The following is a 21,717-nucleotide window of genomic DNA, read 5'->3' on the forward strand; positions in this document are numbered from 1 at the left end:
CACACACACACACTCACAGCAGGAATAGACATGCTTGCTGGGCTTTCAAGCCTGGTAATATAGTGAAGAGGGAGAACAGCAGCACGAAGGAGATAGGGAAGTTATAGAGGGATGTAGGGAGCCTCACCCAAATACATCAAGGGTTTAATTCTGTTCTCCCATTATGGCATATCTGGCCTCCTGGAAACTCAAGAGATTTTTAATAATGGTAAATCTATGCAAACCAGGATGCATCTGTTATCTGAAAAAAACCCTAATAAAATATACACACTCCTTATATATATTGATTCATATGCACTGAAAACTCTGAACACCCTTCCATTCACTAGCTGTCCTGTTGTCTTCAGAAAAAAAATCATGAAGAGAAAACCCTTAATTAGTATTTCACCTTAAGTGAATAGATTGAACAAAAAAACCAATTAGTATTTACATAATAAAAAGTCTAATTACCAACAAGCATTCAACAGAAAATCTTCATTATTTTCCTTTCTGTAACTGAAGCAGGAGGTACAGAAGCATCTCAGGAGTGTCTGTTCTAATCTCTCTCCTGCCACTAATTTATTGCTAAAGGCACAAACAAGTAACTTACAGGAAATTAAGGCATTTGGCAAATATACTTGAGGCTGGTTCTGCCTTGGATGAGTGGAATGTGTTTGGGAAGACTCTAGAAAACAAACTTACTTCTACATAAGCTAAAAAATATTTATATTCTGAAGAAAAGGAAGAGAAGAAGCAAACACTAAAAGCATTCCACTAAACCTGAAAAAAGCGTGTGTGTGTGTGTGTGTGTGTGTATTCCACCAGGGCAGAGTCAGCCTTAAGGACAGAAATAGGGAACATAACCATTCACTAAACTTAGAGCATTCTAAAAGTGACAGTTTGAGCTAACAGAAAGAGAAATTAAGAAAGCAATCCCATTTATAATCACAACAAAAAAGAATAAAATACCGAGCAATAAATTTAATCAAGAATGTGAGGGCTTCCCTGGTGGCGCAGTGGTTGAGAGTCCGCCTGCTGATGCAGGGGACACGGGTTCGTGCCCCACTCCGGGAAGATCCCACATTCCGCGGAGCAGCTGGGCCCGTGAGCCATGGCCGCTGGGCCTGCGCGTCCGGAGCCTGTGCTCCGCAACGGGAGAGGCCACAACAGTGAGAGGCCCACATACCGCAAAACAAAGCAAAACAAAACAAAACAAAAGAATGTGAGAGACCTGTACCTGAAAACCATAAGACACTGCTGAAAAAAAAAAATTGAAGAAGACACAAAGAAATGGAAATATATTCCATGCTCGTGTATTAAAAGAATTAACACTAATAAAATGTCCATACTACCTAAAGCAATCTACAGATTCAGTGCCGTCCCTGTCAAAATCCCAATGACATTTTTCACAGAAATAGAAAAAAATCCTAAAATGTATATGGAACGGCCTCCCTAGTGTCACAGTGGTTGAGAGTCCGCCTGCCGATGCAGGGGATGTGGGTTCATGCCCGGTCCGGGAGGATTCCACATGCCGCGGAGCGGCTGGGCCTGTGAGCCATGGCCGCTGAAGCTACGCGTCCGGAGCCTGTGCTCCGCAACGGGAAAGGCCACAACAGTGAGAGGCCAGCATACCGCAAAAAAAAAAAAAAAAAAAAAAAAAGTATATGGAACAACAAAAGACCCCATATAGCCAAAGCAATCCTGAGAAATTATCACAGTCCTCTTAAGTGTTTTGTTTACATTATCTGCAAAAAAAAAAAAAAAAATTAACAGGCATAAAGAAAATTTCAAGAAAAGTAAAAAGAAATAAATGTACTCCTCAATTCTTTTATATGCATATCATATATGTATATATATATACACATATATCATACACACATACATATTTTAGTGGAAAAGCATGACTACAAAACCCTGTAGCTAAACTCAATTCACCAATTTGACACATTTGTCATACAGCATGCCACATTTAGACAGTCCTTGATTTCCAGGGATGACACTTTAAATGCTTGGCCAGTTATTACTACCTTATCAATTCATGACACTCACAGCACAACTAACATGAATTTATAAACTTACTTTATTCTGCTTTTGACAAGCAATGCATAAAGCTTCCACTTTTTTTCCTCAGATGTCTTAGTCTGTTTGGGTTGTTATAAAATAGTATAAACTGTGTAGTTTATAAACAGAAATTTATTTCTCATAGTTCTGGAGGCTGGGAAGTCCTTCATCTTGGACTTCACATGGTGAAAAGGCAAAGGGGCTCTCTCCGAGCCTCTTTTATAGGGACACTAATCCCATTCATGAGAGCACTACCCTCATGACCTAATCACCTCCCAAAGGTCCCACCTAAAAGTACCATCACATTGGGTATTAGGATTGATCATATGAATTTTGAGGGAACACAAGCTTTCAGACCATTGCAGATGTATTTTCTTACAAAGTACCCACTTCTACATGTTCCATAGACCCACTCTATCTGAGTGACTGGAAACCTTTCAACATAACGAAATTGTAGGGGGAAAGAAAGACTTTGCTGTTGGGTACATACAACAGGAAAGGTGTGGTGCTTGTAAAGTGAGGCTACAGAGAAAGATACCATCTCAGTCGTGTCTTCCAGGAATTTTCACATTACTGGGAAGAAAGATGGATGAGCAATTCAACCACTACAACATTGTGAATGCTACAAAACCTGTAAATTCAGTACAGAATGCTGAGGAAAACCCCAATATTATTACTATTTTCAGCCTAAGCAGAGGTGAAGAGTAAGATACCTCAGAGCTGGTCCTTGTGCAAAGTCGGAAAGAATGAGTAGATCTCCACAGTGAAATCTTCTTACTCAGTCAGGAAAAATGGTTTATTCGAAGTGTGAGGCAAAAGCAAACACGACATTGTCTAGGAGTCGCAGGTTTACCCCCTGTAGCTGGCTTATATTGGAGAATAGTGAAAAACTAGGCTGGAAAGGTAGAAAGTGGTCAGCTCTCAATAAAGACTCTTGTTCAGATGCAGCAGTTGGACTGATTAAGAGACATTGCAGAATAATGATCATATATGCATTTTAGATAAATCCTGCCAGTGCCTGTGGATGACACATTAAACGAGAAGTTTAAATGGAGGTTACAGAGGATATTCCAATGGAAGTAGAATAGATACCATGTGTCTCAAACTTCAGGAGTGAGAAGGAAGAAATTAGGAAATGAAGAAAAAAGGAAAAAAAGAAAAAACCTTTGTGTTCAGAATTAGAGAAGAAACCAATGATCGTAAGTTCATGAGTGCAGTTTCTTAATGTCTGGTAAACCGTCTCTAGAAAATAATTCTATGTTGTAAAACCTTACAGAAAGAATATATCCATCCTCTCACCAGAGGATTACTTGAAAGCACAATAACTTTCTAGATGTAAAAGATTCCATATAGTTGCTTTAAAATTAACTTAATTCCTGGTTTTTTGAATGCATATTTTCTTCAGTCACTGAAATCATTTTAAAAAACTGATATAAAAAGTGGTATTGCATAAAAATTGCAATCCATTTCTCTAAAGCAAGGGTCAGCAAAGTTTTTCTGCAAAGGGCCAGTTATTAAATATTTAGGCTTTGCTGGCCAAGAGAAAAAAATCAAAGATATGATGTGGAACTTATATACAAAGAAAGAATGTCCACAAACATTTAATTTTTAAAATTCAAAATTTTATTTATAGTTATGCTTTTAAATTTCATATTATTTTCATGTTTCATAAAGTATTAGCCTTTTTAATTTCTTTCAACCATTTAAAAATATAAAAATAATTTTTAGTTCACAGCTGTACAAAAAGAGAAAGTGGGTTGGATTTGGCCATCAGGCTGTAGTTTGCTCACTCCTGCTCTAAAAGCAAAATCAAGCACCCCTTTTGAGACAGCCTACTTACTATTCAAGAGAAATTGAGATTTTGATAGTGAAATGTAGCCATAGGGAAAAGAAGAGCATGTGCAAAGAAGAGTTGCCATACCCATTTTTAAGAACAGGTATGCACTGTGCCATCAATTGAAAAAATGAAACTATTAATGTGAATAAGAGGGCAATTCAAGAAAGGAAAACAGTCCTTAGTTAAAAGCAGAAGAATGGCTTAATCCTTAATTCCATTACTGTTTGGAAATATATATAGTGAGAGAAAGCAGGAAACCAGAATAAATTCTCAAAGTATAATGAGATGTCTTATAAAAAAGAAAAACAATGCCTGTGAAAAATCACCAAAGAAGCTCTTTAAAATTTCATACAACTCCCACAATTTGTTGCATTCATTATGAAATTTGGACTGAAATTGTAAAGAAGAAAAATTCAAGTAATATACATCATGGTAAGGCATTGTATCTTATGACATTCAATTTAATATCATTGGTTACTGTGTTAGTTTGCTTAAGCTACTTATATATGACCTAAGTACTTTATAATAGATGCTATAAAAGTTATTATGTCTTTAAAATGAATGATATTTTGTTTCATTTCTATAGTAGGTTGGGCTTTAAGCCTTTGGTTAATAAGAGAATCCCTTATTAGACCATTTTTAATGTTAAATTTTAGATTGTTTTTATTTATTTCTATTTACAAAATAGAAAATTTCCAGAATAAAATTCAAAAATGGAAAGACTGCTCAAACTTAAATTTATCTATTCCAGGCCCCTCCAAATATGAGAATTAAGACAGTTCATTATTCACATTTAATGATCTCAAAAAGTATAACAGAGTTCAAGTGAAGCGAACTAATTCAAATTAGTACATTTGCTGTCAGCTCACTTCAGAACGTTTCTTCTGTTTTGCTTCAAAATAAATATGCCCTATATGATGTTTATTAGCTTTCTAAATTAATCCTTACCATGCAGAGAAGCATCTAGTGAATCAAGTCCATTAAATAATCACGGAGAGGCATATTTGGCTTATATCACAGCAGTAGTGTTTCCCTCTAGTTTTTCTAATCAAATATCACACAAAATTAAAACCATAAAAGGATAAAGTTTTACAAAATAAAAATTGCTTAATGAAATGTTATCGAACACCAGAATAAGTGTCAACAATAAAATATTCACTGTCCTAAGATTAATGTATAGCTACCTTTAACTTAATGCTTACCACATACTAGCCATATGCTAGACACCTGCTATGCAAAATCTTCTTTAATCCTTATAACCATGGCCAGTAGCTATTACGACTTCAATTTTATAGGTAAAGAATTTAAGGAAACTTTAAACAATTTTTTCAAGGTCATACAGATGATTATGTGATAGATCTGAATTTGAATCCAGGATTTACTCTCTCCAGAAATCCTTGTTCTTATCCCGTACGTTATAATGTATTTGGCATGGAAAATCCCTCAAATCACTAAATCATAAGTACCATCCATCACTTTTTGCAGAAAATTACCACCTAACACAATGATGAAAAAATAAAGGAGAAGGAGATTTCAAGGAATAAAGACCAAAAAAATGTCTTTAGTTAGAAAAATGGTGACAAAAGAATAAATTGATAGCCTTTGCTCAGAAATTGAATGCTATAGGACTGAGGCCTTTTTTTTTCCCCCATAGAATTTTGGCATCTAGAACTTCTATTAACATCAAACATCATGTATTAATTAAATCCAAAGAAAGAAAAGAATAAACATGAAGACAGAAATTAATAAAATATGAAACGAACCTACAAAGTAGAGGATCAATAACTTCAGAAATTGGTTCTTTTAAAAAATTATTACAGACTGCTTGTACCAGCCAAGCTGCAGTAAAATGACTACATTTTACTTCTTCCACTCACTACAACTTAAATCTCTAGACAGAATTCAAAGAACAACTACTTGAGGACTCTGAAAAGTAAATAAGAGGCAGATTGAGGAACAGTCAAAACCCCAACAAGGGCCTGGTGAATTTAATATATATATATTTTTTCTTACTTACATCATGACTCTTACTGGAGGAGAGGTGGTATTAATCATTCAATTATATTTTGCTTTTTCAAGTTCTTTTGGCTCCCTTTGAATTTCTATATGAGTTTTAGAGTCAGCTTGTCAATTTCTACAAACACCTGGTGAGATTTTTGTTGGGGTTGTGTTAAATCTACAGATCATTTGAGGGCAAATTGAATGAATCTTCTGACCCATAAACAACCTTGCCAAGCCCACTTATTAATTCTAGCAGCTTTTTTTGTATATGTCATCGGATTTTCTACATAGACAGTCATGTCATCTGTGAATGAAGCGGTTTTATCTCTTCCTTTCCTGTCTGAATGTCTTTTATTTCTTTTTCTTTCCTGATTGCACTGGCTAGAATCTCCAGCACAATGCTGACTAGAAGGAGTGAGATGGGATATCCTTTACTTTTCCTGATTTTAAGAGGAAAGCTTTAAGCCTTTCACCATTAAATATGATGTTATCTGTAGGTTTTCCATAGACATCCTTAATCAAGTCAAGTTTTCCATAGATAATTTTAAGTCAATTCTATTCATAATTTGCTAAGAGTTTTTATCAGAAATATATTTTGGATCCAGTCAAATGTTTTTTCTGTGTCTTTTAAGATGATCATATAGTTTTGCTTTATTTTTATGACTAATTATATAAATAAATTTCATGTTTAACTAACATTGTATTCTAGGAAAACTGGTCATAATTATTATCCTTTTCATATGTTGTTTGATCTGACTTGATATATATTTTTTAGAATTTTTGCATCTATGTTCATAAGTGATATTGGTCTATACTTTTTAAAATGTCTGTTTGATATCAGAGTAATTCTGTACTCATAGGGTGAGTTGGGAAGCATTCCTGTCTCTTCAGTTACTGGAAGAGTTTATGTAGAATTGGTATTATTTTGTCCTTAAATGTTTCGTAGAATTCGCCATTGAAGTCATCTCAGACTGAAATTTTCTTTGTGAGAAGATTTTTAACTATGATTTAATTTCTTCATATATTGTTTTATTTAGGTTATCTCTTTCTTCTTGAGGGAACCACAATAGACTATGCCTTTCAAAGATTTGTCAGTTCCATTCAAGCTGTCAAATTCATTGTCAAAGTTATTCATTCCTTTGTAATAATTGTAATATCTATTGAATCTGTAGTGATGTTAACTCTCATTCTTGATAATTGTAATTTATGTCTTCTTTTTTTGTTCTGTTCAGTCTAGGTAGAGGCTTATCAATTTCATTGATCTCAAGAAATCAGCTTTTGCTTTCTTTGATTTTCTCTTTTATTTTTCTGCTTTCTACTTCTTTGATTGCTACTCCTATCTTTATCCTTTTATTAATGCTTCACATACTTTCATTTTAATTAGGTTTTTTCCTCCTATTTTTTAAGGTGGAAGCTGCGTCTTTGGTTTATTTTTTAAGGTGGAAGCTGCGTCTTTGGTTTAAGATAGTTTTTATTTTCTTATATAGGTATTTACCACTATTATTTTTCCGATAAATGCTCTTTTAGTGGCATTCCACAAATTTTGATAGTTGTGCTTTCATTTTTATTCATTCAAAATAACTTCTAATTTACTGTTTGATTTCTTCTTTGACCCTCAGGAAATTTTAAAGTATTTTTCTTTTAAGTTTGAAAATATTTTATTAGTTTCAAATGCTTTTTTTATTGAAATGTAGTTGATTTACAATGTCATATTAGTTTCAGGTGTACAGCAAAGTGATTCAGTTATACATATTTTTTTTCAGATTCTTTTCCCTTATAGGTTATTATAAAATATTAAGTATAGTTCCCTGTGTTGGTTATCTATTTTATATATAGTAGTGTGTATATGTTAATCCCAAACTCCTAATTTATTCCTCCCCCCTTTCCCCTTTGGTAACCATAAGTTTGTTTTCTATGTCTGTGGGTCTCTTCCTGTTTTGTAGATAAGTTCATTTGTATCATTTTTTAGACTCCACATATAAGTGATAGCATATGATATTTATCTTTCTCTGACTAACTTCTCTTAGTTATAAGTGAATAATCTCTAGGTCCATCCTTGTTGCCACAAATGGCATTATTTCATTCTTTTTTTATGGCTGAGTAGTATTTCATTTTATATATATATATATATATATATATATATATATATATATATATACCACATCTTCTTTATCCATTCATCATTTAGGTTGCTTCCATGTCTCAGCTATTGATTATTGTAATATGATTTTGATGTGCTTGTGAGACATGAGTTCAAGCTCCTTCTACTCCACCATCTTATCTACCATCTTAAAGTACTCTTTAATCAAAAGTTTTGAGGTTTTATAATCTGAATTTTTGTCCCAAACTTGGACTATTTCTTAAATTTTACTACATTCAAACAACAAAAAGAACAATGTTGCTCATTGTTTTGTTTTTTTTAAATAATGTACTTATTGAAGGAAAAAATCAAATTTAAAAAGCTTATATTTTCACTACACAATGTATATACACTTCTACAGTAAATTTTTATTCCACAATTTTTTTGTTAGAGCTATTTCCCTGAACATTATATGTGTGCTCAGAAGCTAGAAAAAAATGAGACTCTCTTAATAATATTTGAATAAAAAAATAAAGAGCCATAGCAATAACAAAAACTTCTATCATTTTAATATTCATGCAAAATTATGTTTTCTTTTTTATTCAAACTGAAAGGGAGCCAAAATCATTACTAGTTGTCAGAGATGAAAGAGAATCTTCAGTTAATAATCAGACACCAAGTCTAACAGAAGATGTAGATATTTCAGTGCTTTTAAGATGTAGAAAAATGCATATAAGGGCACTCACTTTTGAAAATTATGACTGCAATATGCATTTCTCCCAAGTATAAACCTGAAGTAACAGGAAACATAAAAAACACTGAAAATGTTAATGATGTATTAAGGTACTGTAAAATAGAAAATAAGTGTTGAACTACATGACTTAAATATCCTTATTGTAAAGATACTTCAAAGTAGTGAAAACTAGATATAGAAAGAAAGTTTGATTAGAATTAAAAACTAAGACCCAAAGGGCACTTTTTTTTAGTTGTTTGTATAAACAATTCAGATTAATATAAAATATTCAAGGGGTAATTAAATTTTCAAGTATAGAAACTCAATCGTTTTCCAATGGGATTGGTATACGTTTTTCAATATTAATTTTGATAATGGTTTTTAAGGTCTACTTTGCATGTCTTGTATTTTGCATGTCTTGCATGTCTTATATTTTCTAAATGATGTATTTTTTAGTGCATGAATTGCATTAGGATTGATTTAGTTTAATTTGTATTATATATTGCTATGGCAATATCATACATATTAATTTTAATTGTGGTAGAATTTTAAAGCATAAATTTAAAAGTTTATACAAAAGCATATGTCTATGATTTCCAGTATATTAATGTAAAAGAAATATGGATAAAGTAACTTTGTATATTTCATTGAACCAGATTTTCTTTAACAAGTAATACATTGTCATGTGATATTAAATCCTAGAGATAAGAAAAGAAACATTAAATGGCAAACTAATAAATTAGCAAAGGGCTTCCCTGGTGGTGCAGTGGTTAAGAATCCACCTGCCAGGGGCTTCCCTGGTGGCGCAGCGGTTGAGAATCTGCCTGCTAATGCAGGGGATACGGGTTCGAGCCCTGGTCTGGGAGGATCCCACATGCTGTGGAGCAACTAGGCCCGTGAGCCACAACTACTGAGCCTGCGCGTCTGGAGCCTGTGCTCCGCAACAAGAGAGGCCGCGATAGTGAGAGGCCCGCACACTGCGATGAAGAGTGGCCCCCGCTTGCCACAACTAGAGAAAGCCCTCGCACAGAAACGAAGACCCAACACAGCAAAACTAAATAAATTAATTAATAAACTCCTATCCCCAACATCTTCTTTAAAAAAAAAAAAAAGAATCCACCTGCCAATGCAGGGGACACGGGTTTGAGCCCTGGTCTGGGAAGATCCCACATGCCACAGAGCAATTAAGCCTGTGTGCCACACTACTGAGCCTGTGCTCTAGAGCCCACAAGCCACAACTACTGAGCCCGTGTGCCACAACTACTGAAGCCCATGGCCCTTGAGCCCATGCTCTACAACAAGAGAAGACACCACAATGAGAAGCCCGTGCACCGCAACGAAGAGTAGCCCTCACTCGCCACTAGAGAAAGCTCGCACGCAGCAACAAAGACCCAATGCAGCCAAAAATAAATTAATTAATAATAAAAAGAAATGAATTAGCAAAGCATAAATCTGGCTCTCTGTCTTATTTATTATAGGTAGATTATTATAGATCATTTGAAGATAGATAATCAATTATCTTTCAATTTCTTTTGTTGTTGTTTGTTTTTGTTTTTGATTTTTTTTTTTGGCCACACTGTGTGGCTTGTGGGATCTTAGTTCCCTGACCAGGGATCGAACCCAGACCCTTGGCAGTGAAAGCCCAGAATCTGAACCACTGGACTATGAGGGAATTCCCATATTATCTTTCAATTTCTTGATCAAAATAATATTCTTAGTAAATAAATTTTTTCTTCTACACACCCTTCATTACAACAAATAAGTGAGAAATACAAGAATATCTTTTAAATGTAAATAGATGAATAATTTGGGGATTAAAATATGAACTTGTATTACTTTTCTCAGAAAGACTGAGGTCACATGATTGAGAATCCGTCTGAGGATGAGAAAATGTGATGCTTAGGGGACTGTATCACTACAGCACATTAGGGGTAAGACAGTCTAGCCAGAATGCAAAGCTCTCAAATATGGGAGAGTTCTTAAATGAGGGCTGAATGCTAAGGGAAGGTCTTAATGGGAATTCTAGGCCACAGGACTGTGAAATGCAGAAAGCTAGGCAATCTCATAGACATGGCTACAGTGAAACTCCAAGTTCAACTGAAGATAAAAACGTAAAGAAAGCATTTCATCAATAAATTGATGATGTAGGGTATCTATTTACCAGGGAATGGGATTCCATAGTCCAAACAAAGTGAATTGGGAGACTTTTTTACTTGGTGAAGTATTAATATTTTTAAATTAATGAGTAAATAAGCATATTAATAATATATAGATTATCTCATTTAATTGTTAAACATCACTCTGAAGAAAATACTATTAAATCATCCCGATTTCAAAGATGAGAACACTGGGTCTTAGAGATGTTATTAACTAACCCATCTAAGTTTGCATAACTAGTATATAATAAGAGCCAAAACTCATAACCTAAGTAATGTGACTTCAAAGTATGTCCCTTAAAGTCTGTGCTGTGTGGCTCCAGAACTGTGGTATGGGATAACCAATACCCCTTTGGCTTTCTCTGAACACTGTTTCTACAAGTGTAACCTAAGATCATATGAACATTATTGGCAACACCATCACACTGTTAATAAAAATGGAGCATACAATAAATCAAATATTCCTAAATATTTTTCTTTCCCATATGCCATAAGTTATATTTTTCTGAGTTTGTATTTTTTAAGCTCTCAACACAGGATGTCCATTTGTCTCTTTTTTACACTTTATTTTATTAGACCTCAGACATCATTCCAGACTGTCCTAAAAAATATTCTGTAAACAAATGCATCACTCCTTCCCAGGCAAATTTAAAACAGAATTTAAGTAAACCTAGCAGAGTGTGAGACACTTTATAAAAACTTAAGAATGTAACACCATTTAAAGAGGTATTACAAAAGACGATGACACCATAACTAGTTATATCAAAAGGAAAGAATTATCAATTCATTGAGGCTCTTTCTTAATTAAACAGTTATACATGTATCTTCTGAGTCACATATTGAATGGAGAGGGGGTAAATGCACAAGAAAAGGACCACGGGTTGTATGTGGGCTTGTATCTATGGATTATAAATGAGAAATAAGTAATAACAGGGAAATGATTATTTCTTTAAAACCAGAAATGGCAAAAGGTCTTTCTTTGCCAATTGTTCATGGTAATATTAAAGTAAAGGAGGAGGTATATGTATCGAGTCATGTGCTATATAAATGTAAAACTGTATTATTATATTAAGGAGTGCCTGCTCTAGTCATTAAAAGGATTAAACTGAATATGAGATAAAGGAGTTTCCATAATATTAGCTCTGTTATTAGAACTAGTCTACTTTTGGCAGAAAATGAATCATCACTTCCAGTGTTAAACTATATAATTTTCATGAACAGTGGTAAATTAAACAGGATTTTATTTTTATGTTATAAAATTTACTAGCATCTTCATGCCCTGACTAATCCACTTGTGTCTTTTTGGCCCTTCTGGCATCACCAAATAAATAAAGGAATAAATGTAAATAAATAAATAAATAATCCTAACTTTATGTATAGTTTAAATTCTTTTGACAAATATTTATTCTCAATATCTACTGTGACCCCACTCATCCATGTTTAAGGTACTTGGATAATTTAAAAAATAATTGGATACTTCATAATAAATTGTTTGCAACTGTCCACAAGTCAGTTACTGAATATATTTCTGAAACCTCTCCAACCAATTAGAGCATTCCATTGCATCCAAAAGGGCGCTAAGCCCGCAACTCAAAACAGAATTAAGGTATTCATTGTTGCTACTGTTACTATATAATTCAAGCAAAAAGTCTTGAAATATATTTGCCCGACCAGGAAACATGTGAAAGTTATTTTGACTCTCTTCCCCCAGCAATATGCAAATTTAAAGAGAAATGTATTTATCTTTTATGTCATATTGATTGTTTTAGGCTTTCACTGACTCAAACAGGGTCAGTCAATGTGGGATTTTACACTTTGCTAGAAACAGCTTCAGCAAAACATGTTATTATTAGCTTCATTTGAAATTATAATTTCAAAGCCACACTTCGCTGGAGCAGGAAGAGAGGCCAAGCAAAATAGAAACCATAAATGAGAGACAGCCCGGTCATGGGTTCAGGTGCCAGCAATTTCCTCAGTTCATTGCATTCAGGTAGCCTGACCCCATTTTTGTGGATAATTTGATTTCCCTCACATACTCTTCATGAAGGAATGAGGTGATTATTTTAAAGGAATTTTAAATTGGGGAAATTCCTTTTTTTAACAGCTTATATACGAGTCCTAGACATATTCATCACTGTTGAAAAAAATTTAGAATGTTCTTATTTGTATTCTAAGCCCCTCTATGAACATATAATCACTGTTATTATCCCTTATTATAATACTGAGAAGTCCCCTAATTTCTTTGTGCCTAGTGACCCTTGGTCAGTTGGTAATGAATGAATTTAGTCCATCTATATGATACCTCTATCAAACACTTGGGACCCAAGGACACTGCGCCTTTATCCCATACCCCTGCTCTTTCCTCCAGGTTGATTCAGGATCTGGGGTTTGTAAGACAACTTCTAGAAGTTATTATTTATGAAACATAGAGATACAAGTAAATTCTCAAAATTTTAATTCTGATCTTTTTTTTTGTCCTGCGAGTACAAAATATACATATAACATAGTTAAAGTATGTGTATTTTATCTCAGTAAGGTAATAAGGGACACCCTTAAAGGAGAATTTACTTTGGACTTTTTTTCCTTCCAATGATTACTGGATAACTAAACACTCACCACCACATAGCTCTGCTGTGAGAGAGATAATGATTGCAATCTGCGTAGCATTAAAAATGGGGATGTTAACAGCTTTAGTAACAGTAATAGTGATGATAACAGCTTTTTTGTTATTGTAGTTGTGTTGTGATTGCTACATTTTTTGAACATGTATCAAAGATTTTATTTAATTTATTGATTAATGAAGAAACTGGTAAGAAATTACAACTTGTTTCTGTTCCCATTATTTTTAATGGGCATCTGTCTCAACTTCTCACTACCTTTCTATTTCCCCCACTGGATTTGGAGCCTTGGCTGATTCTCAAACCTACTTATCAATCTTTCTAAACGTGACATCATCTTCTCTTTGGGAGAAAACTAAAGTTCTTGCCCACTCAATTTTAAATGCTGCCTCCCTGAGAAATCTGGCTACTCTATCTCACCCATCAGATAGAGACATTTTATATTTCAGCTACTGTCAATAGACCAAGGTGCTTTTAATTTCAGCTACTGTTAATAGACCAGTGTCCTATTCTTCGGTGGCCCCCTAATTTAGACTCCCACTAGGCACCTCATTCAGGTAAGAGCCATTTACCCATACAAATTCTTCTAGGTCCAATCTTAAGTTCTACTTCCCTCTGCTTTCCCATAAGTGTTTTGTGGACAGTCTGGTGTCCTCATGGTAGATTAAACACGAGGCTCAACAAGAAAGAGCACAGTGATAAAGAAGGTTCATCAGGCAGGCTCGCTTTTCTGAGTTACATGTTCTTCTGAGGATTCAATAGGTATATACCTCTAGTATGTGGCTAATCGAAAAGATATAGCCAAGCTTATCAATGAACATAGATAACAAAAATCATTGTCATATTTACCCAAGCAACCCACAGGAATTGAATGTAACCTCTGGTTTAGGTTAACTAAAAATTGGGCAGTAAATTTTGTTCTCCTATTTAAAAATTGGACTTATTAAGTTGGCATAAAAGAAAGAAAACAACATGTGACCATTGTGTTTCCACCAACAGAAAAGGAGGGCAGTGGGAACCTTGGGGGGTGGGGGGGAGCATTTATCTTCCTTGCTCGTGTACCTGCGTACAAGACGCTCCCTCTAGCGTGGTTATTAATGTGAGGTCAGGGACAATACAAAAACGAAAGACACCATTAAACTTACAAAATTTTATGATATTTGATTGAATTCATGATTCCTCCAATATTTTAAATGTCCTGTAGTATCTGGCCATTGCCTATATGCTTAGCCTCATTTCATACCAATTTCCTATTTCCCTGCTTGCTCTTTACCCTTGATCGTCATGCTGTTTCTCTGAGTTCCTCAAAAGTACCAACAAATTTACCCCTGGACCTTGCCAAGGAATATCCTTTTCCTGACTCTTTACCTAGTAAAATTATACTTTGGGTCTCAGCCTGAACAAGATCTCTTCAAAGATGCCTTCTCTGACCCCTAAACTAAATTCTCTATCACACCTAGTTTGTTTGTTTTTCATAATCTTTCTCAGTTTTTTTTTTACCATTCATATATTTGTGTGACAATGTGTTTAATGCCTTCAGTGTTTGTCTCACTGAACTGGACTTGCTTAACAGTAAGGAATGCATTAGCTCATACAAAAGCAAGTCCAGAGGCAGGTCAGACTTCAAGGTTGTTTGACCCAGTAAAAACTCAGATTGTAGAATGACTGCTAGTACTTAACATTCCCTTGCTCACATTTTGCAAGAGAAAGAGAACCAGTTTGCAGAGACTTTTAGGACCAAGGAAAAATTTCCCTAACCTCACATTTTACTGGACAACATTGGATCACAAGCTTACTCTTTTTTTTTTTTTTTTTTGCGGTACGCAGGCCTCTCACTGTTGTGGCCTCTCCCGTTGCAGAGCACAGGCTCCAGACGCGCAGGCTCAGCGGCCATGACTCACGGGCCCAGCCGCTCAGCGGCATGTGGGATCTTCCCGGACCGGGGCACGAACCCGTGTCCCCTGCATCGGCAAGCGGACTCTCAACCACTGCGCCACCAGGGAAGCCCTCAAGCTTATTCTTGAGCTGATCATTGAGAAGAGAGATGGGATTTATTCTTGTCCAATCTGACCCATCCTTGGAATTGAGGTTAGGATCAAATTTCCCTGAGGTATACACGGTGTAGGAGAGAAATACATACATAAACTAAGTTAGCATTCTGTTATGAAAAAGGAAGAGGAAATCAATACTGGATAAACAACTAGCAATATCCACCCCGTTACTGTATACAAAGAATTTGTTTGTCTTGTTTAAACTGTATAATGTTGTCATCATGTTTGTCTGTAAAGTTTTAAAATGCCATGGTTCCCAATATTTACTCTTCAAGTTCAACAAATTTCATTTCAACTACCTGGCAGGATGAGAATTTAGATGCATTTAGACATACTTTTATACATAGCCAGAAGCATATTTCCCATTAACTATTAAAAACTTGTTTTCAAAATCTGTGTCCTGCACACGAACGTTGAACATAAATTATGCCTGGAAAAGCTGTTTCAATTCCTCACTCTGAAAAATTACAGTTTACCAAAGAATTAAGAGAATTGGAAATTACTTCTAGAAGAGGGAATTGGAAAATATATGTCAAATCATGTAATAGTACAATTAAAACTTCATTAATTCTGCACAGGAGTTAGGTAGCCACATTGTGTCTAAGATAGTTAACTATAAAGCAGTAAGAACACAAGAATTTAGGGTAGAGAGGCTCAGTAGAAAAAAGTGCATATCTATGCCTTGCCTGGTGTATCCCAAGGTCACAGAAGCATAAGAGTCAAAACTCCATCCGAAGATCCATTCACTAGGATCAGTGGGGTAGCACACAGAGATCAGCAGGAGGTTGGGGTATAATGCAACATTAGAGGCTCAAATTCTGCCCTCAGGTCAGCCAGCTCCAGGAGCCTGAGCTATCTTTGCAGCTGAGATTGTAGCGAGAGAGGAGAACCTATCCCAGAATGATAAAGTAAAATAAAATACCCTCTCTAAAACAAGCAAGTCTATTAAACTCACCAATTTAGAACGCATTTGTATTTGAAATAATTAGTAGAGATGAGTCGAATTTCCTATGATACATGCATTTGACATCAGCAACTTCAAAGAAATACAATAACTAACTTTGTAAGCAGAGGACCTATGCATGCATGGATACACACACATACACAAGCACACACACACACTTGAATTTAGATCTATTGTAGAAAAAAATGAAAATCCTTTACCTTCAGCATATCAGCTCTAATTTCCAGAAACACGCAGGGTCATGGTTTAATGTAATCCAGAGTAATTTGCATCACTACCATATTTTGCGTGCCTACTATATATCAGGTATTTACATTACCCAAGGGCTGCTATGCTAAATGGGTGCAGTTTGTGCAATGGCCACAGAGGCAAGGGAATCTGCACACCCTGGTGGGGACTGTACCTTCTAAAGAAGGATGCAGCCAGCCAAAATTGGCACTTTTTCTAATTCATCCACCAGGAGTATGTTTCTTATTCTAATTTTCACAACAGTGCTGTATGTGCTAACAGCTGCACTGGTATTATCTTATTTGTTCCTGGCAACGAATTCTGCGGTGGTAGATGGTTATGAACGTCTTGTAACCTAAAGTATTCTGAGGAGATCATTCTTTAAATAGTCAAATATATATAAAATAATATAAGCCAACCCTATCCCTCCTAACTGTGAGATCTCAAGTAGCCTCCCCAATATGTATTTGGATTCTAATATTTAGTTGGTGTGATAATCTCTTGATTAGAATTTTGTGCAATACTTCTGGCTGCTTCTCTACCAATCCTGTGGCTACCATCTTCTCATGACATCACTTTACTCCACAGAAAATCCTGGCTTTTTCGCATGAATTCCCTAGGGCAGCAAAACGCATACAAGCTGTTAGTAACAGTATCTAGGTTCTCTGAATGTGAAAGAGGAATGACAAAAAACAACAGCAATAATTCAAAATTGAATATCAGGTATCAGTTACTACTTCTCTCCCATAAGTCACTACTCATCACTGTCATAGAAAATTCATAACTGGCTATGAGGCTCCAGAGCCCTCGCCTGACACTATCATTTCAGTGATACATTTCTTCCAGCCAAAATCTTTTATCGAATTTCCTTTCTGATCTTCCCGCAAAAAAACTCTATTGGGGTCTACTAGGTTGCTCACCGTTTCTTAATTCTTTATTATACGGAATAATTCAATTCTTGCTTTTCTCAATCTATTTCACTAAAACTAGATAGGGCCTACCCTTTCACAATCACTTTCCCCTGGGTTGAATTCCCCTGCTTTCCTGAAATGTAGAAGTGGCTTCAATTTTTTTATTTTGGGTAGCCACCTTTTCTTCTCTGACGCATACTCTCTACAAATGAGAAAACTGAGACTCTGAGAACTTGTGTAATTTATATGACATCACTTAGGCTTCAAAACCTACTGTCTTTTCGTTAATCACAGATTTGAAACCAATTTAGGAGACAAGAAGAGACCCTGTACATGAACAGATCCTCATGCTAATATTCAGAGGAAAATTATTACACGGACTCTATACATTCAACACGATAAATATTACTGAGCGCCAGCAGAGCTCAACTGAACAGTCAAAAACCTACAGTTACAAGTTTATCATACTAGAAGACACAGACATTGAACAAATAAACACACGAATAAATAAACATTGTAATTAATGCTAAGTGCTATGAAAGGAAAGAACAAGATGCTATAAAGCAACAATAGATAAGACCTATTTTAGAGTGCAATCAACTAATTTTTTCTATGTTCTTTGAAACGCAATCTGAAATTCTTTCCTAGACATTTTTAATGCCCTAGATACTTTAAGAAAATCTCAGGAACTACATGAGTCCAATAGATATATTTACCCACTACTCTAGTCTCCTAATTTTGTTCTTCTCATTCCTGTCTCAAAACAAAATATAGGCATATAAAAATAAGCAAGCAAAAACAACAGTCATTCTGAATGAACCATCTGTATTTCTCTTGTCTCTACTCACCACGAGGGGTACTACAAGAATAAATCACCTAACAAGGCATCAAACAGGGACCATGCTTAGTGCACACTCACCAGGCCCCTGGACGCAGTTGTCATAGACTCCAGTGCATCTCCCTGGTTAATCCCTTCTCTCACCGCTGAACAACTGACCACTTGATCCTTGGCATAGGCCCAGGCCTTCTCCTTTGTAAAGAAAATTGGAACCATCAGATGGGAATTCTTCATCTTTCCACCCCGAAACCTCATTGCAGCTGCACCCAATTGCTCCTGCCCTTTAACTGTTACAAAGCACAGATCTTCCAATCTAAAGCCAAGCACTCCATCTGTGCTCTGGATTTCATCCCCTTCAGGCTCATGAGAAAACATATGCTATTGATTGTCCCTGCGCTCTCCTCCTATTTTTATCTCTTGCTTCCTACCTCATCTTTCCTTGTGTCCTTTTCATATAAAACAAATTTTTAAGACCTGTTTTCAATGTTTGGAATATCTCCTAACAGTTACTTTATCTCACCCTACAACTTCTTAGCCAAACTTCTCACAAGGAAAGTTGTTAATTCCATTATCTTTTTTTATTCGATAAAGTTGACATGTTACATGTTGTAACATATAAAGTATAAACTTCGTCTTATTCCATACAGAGAGTTCAAAAGTAGACAAGGAAAATCCATGCTATTATAAAATCAAGATAGAGGTTCCCATTGGATGAGGTGGTAGTGACTAGAAGGGGATAATGAAGAATTTCTTAGGTTGTAGTAATATTGTTATTTGTTTTGGGTACAGGTTTTATGAGTTTGTTCACTTCAGGACATCCATTTGGCTGAAAATTTATGTTCTGTGACTCTGCTGTATGTATGTTCTAACTTAAAAAATTATTTAAAAAACATATAGTATGTCAGGTGTTACATGGAAAAAAATGAAGCAAAAGATGAAAATAGACATGCCATAGGAGGAACATGGTTTGCCAATATTGGTAGCTATTTAAAATAGGGTTATCAGAAAACATCTCACGGAGAAGGTGACTTTTCAGCATAAATATAAAAGTGAGGGAAAAAGTCATGTGAACATCTGGAAAAGTGTGTTCCAGAAAGAGGAAATCACAGTATAAAATTCCTCGTGATGGTTGTCAACACAGCATTTTCAATGAACATTGAATAGGCCAGGAAAGCTGAATGAAATGACCAAGGGAGGAAGAATCATACATGGAAGTGTTACCGAGTCCCAGCTCTCTCTGCTCGCCACACAACAGGCCAATAAATCGGGAGACAAGGTGTTGAGGCAAGGAATAGCGACTTTATTCGGAAAACTGGACCGAGGAGATGGCGGACTAATGTCTCCAAAAAACCATCTCATGGGGGTCTGGATGCCAGTTTCTTTTATAGAACAGAGAGGGGGAGGAGGTGAGGAAGTAAACTAAAAAGGCCACTAGTTTTGCAAAATATCTCCTGGCTTGGCCAGCATCAAGAAGGGGGTGTGTTAATTTCTTCTTTTCTGCAGCCATCCACAGGTGGGCAGGGTCAGAATGTCTCCCTGTGAGCTGAACAAAAGCACTTTAGTTTAACATTCAGCCAGAGGGTCAGGGTTCCCTGAGGCAGGCCATTATGTGTTATTATAATAACAAAAGCAACGAAAAGGAAAGGTTAAAGTAAAAGAGATCGATCCAGCATGGAGTCTGATTTTGCTCTTCCCTGTTACAGAAGTAATAAGGAAGTGAGGCCAGATATTTCAAGGCCTTGAAAAGGATATTTTAAGGGCTTTAAACTTGTGAGACTTAGTCTCCAAAGGGAACCAGGATTCCCAGTAATCACACTGTTGTAAAGCCCCTTTCCACACTGAACCCAAAGCCAAATCCGGCCTCTGTACCCCAACACCAAATTAAATCTCAGAGACAGTTTTGGGTGAAGTAGAAAAGAATAGCGTTATTGACTTGCCAGGCAAAGGGAGCCACAGCGGGCTAATGCCCTCAAAACTGTGTGTCCCAACTGGGAGGGGGTAATGAGAAGTTTTATAGAAATGGTTCAGAGAGGGCATGATCAGCTCGTGGACATTCTTCTGATTGGTTGATGGTGAGGTAAGTGGGAGTCAGCATCTTTAACCTTTTGTTTTTATCTGGTCTGGGGTCTACATACTTGTGGGCAGCATACTGTTAATTTCTCCCACCTGGTAGGGGTTTCAGTATCTGCAAAACAGCTCAAAGGTATTGTTATATATGTTCCTTGAGGGGGGGACCAGGACCATTCCCCAAGGCTGCACTGTTGTATCTTTTGACTATTCCTCCCTTGTCTCCACATCCCCTCCCTCCCCTAATGAGCAACTGTTTGAACCTGCTGTTGGAACTCAGGGAAGGTCATGGAGGCTGAATAAAGCCTCTTTCCTGGAATCAAAAAATGGGGGACACAGAAAGGCTTTTGTGCCCAGGAGCCCCACAGGGTCCTGCTGGGTATCAAACCCAGACTGGCCCTGTGTAAGCAATAGTGTGGCATTCATTATGTAATCATAAAAAAATCTTGCTTCTATTTGTGTCTCTTGGAACGCTCACTCTTGGGAAAGCTAACCATGATAAGGAGTTGACCTTGAGACTTCCATATTCTAAGGAAGCCAAAGCTAACCAATGGGGAAGCTGCACATTCAGAGAGATCCTGACCAGCCAGTAGCTGCTCCAGCCATTCATAAATAATACCTGTGAGTGAAGAAGTTACCCTAGGTGTCCAGTTCCATGAAGTCTTATATGAATTTAGCCCTGCTGCATTTGACTGCAACCACAGGAAAGACCTCGAGAACCACCCTTCTGAACACAGTCAATCCCAAACATAAGATAATCAATTGTTATTTTAAGCCGTTAAGTTTTGGGGTGGTTTGTTACTCTGCAACAAGTAATCAAAAAAGGATTTTTCTGTGAGATAGAAACCCATTGGAAGATTCTGAGCAGAGGAATGACTTATGTCTTTGAAGGAGCACTCATTTATGCTATGTTGTGAGAAGACTATAGGAGTTGTTGGAAGGCAACTGCAGAAGTAGGAAGGCTGCTTAAAAGGCTCTTGCACTTCTTATAAGATTATTCACAGTTTTAATTAAATAATTTATTTTGTAACCTTTTAATATATTTCTTTCTGCTAGATTATAGCTTTATGGAAGCAGGGAATATTTAGATCTTGTTCATGTATCAATCCTCAGAGTCTGGTAGATACGTGATAAGAAATTTATCGAAGAAAAGTATAATTGTATGAATGAATGAGAGAATGAATGAATGAATA

General features: G+C 36.0%; 1 long non-coding RNA gene across 1 annotated transcript in view; it reads right to left on the bottom strand.

Annotated features, from left to right (window-relative positions):
• LOC307195325 overlaps positions 1-21,717 on the bottom strand; it is a 149,568-nt gene that overhangs the window by 39,084 nt on the left and 88,767 nt on the right. The window contains exon 3 of the long non-coding RNA XR_013830803.1: positions 18,539-18,649. This is a non-coding gene — a long non-coding RNA (uncharacterized lncRNA). The remainder of the gene's footprint in view (positions 1-18,538; positions 18,650-21,717) is intronic.

Source organism: Stenella coeruleoalba (assembly GCF_951394435.1).
Source record: "Stenella coeruleoalba genome assembly, chromosome: 12".
NCBI classification, from domain to species: domain Eukaryota; kingdom Metazoa; phylum Chordata; class Mammalia; order Artiodactyla; family Delphinidae; genus Stenella; species Stenella coeruleoalba.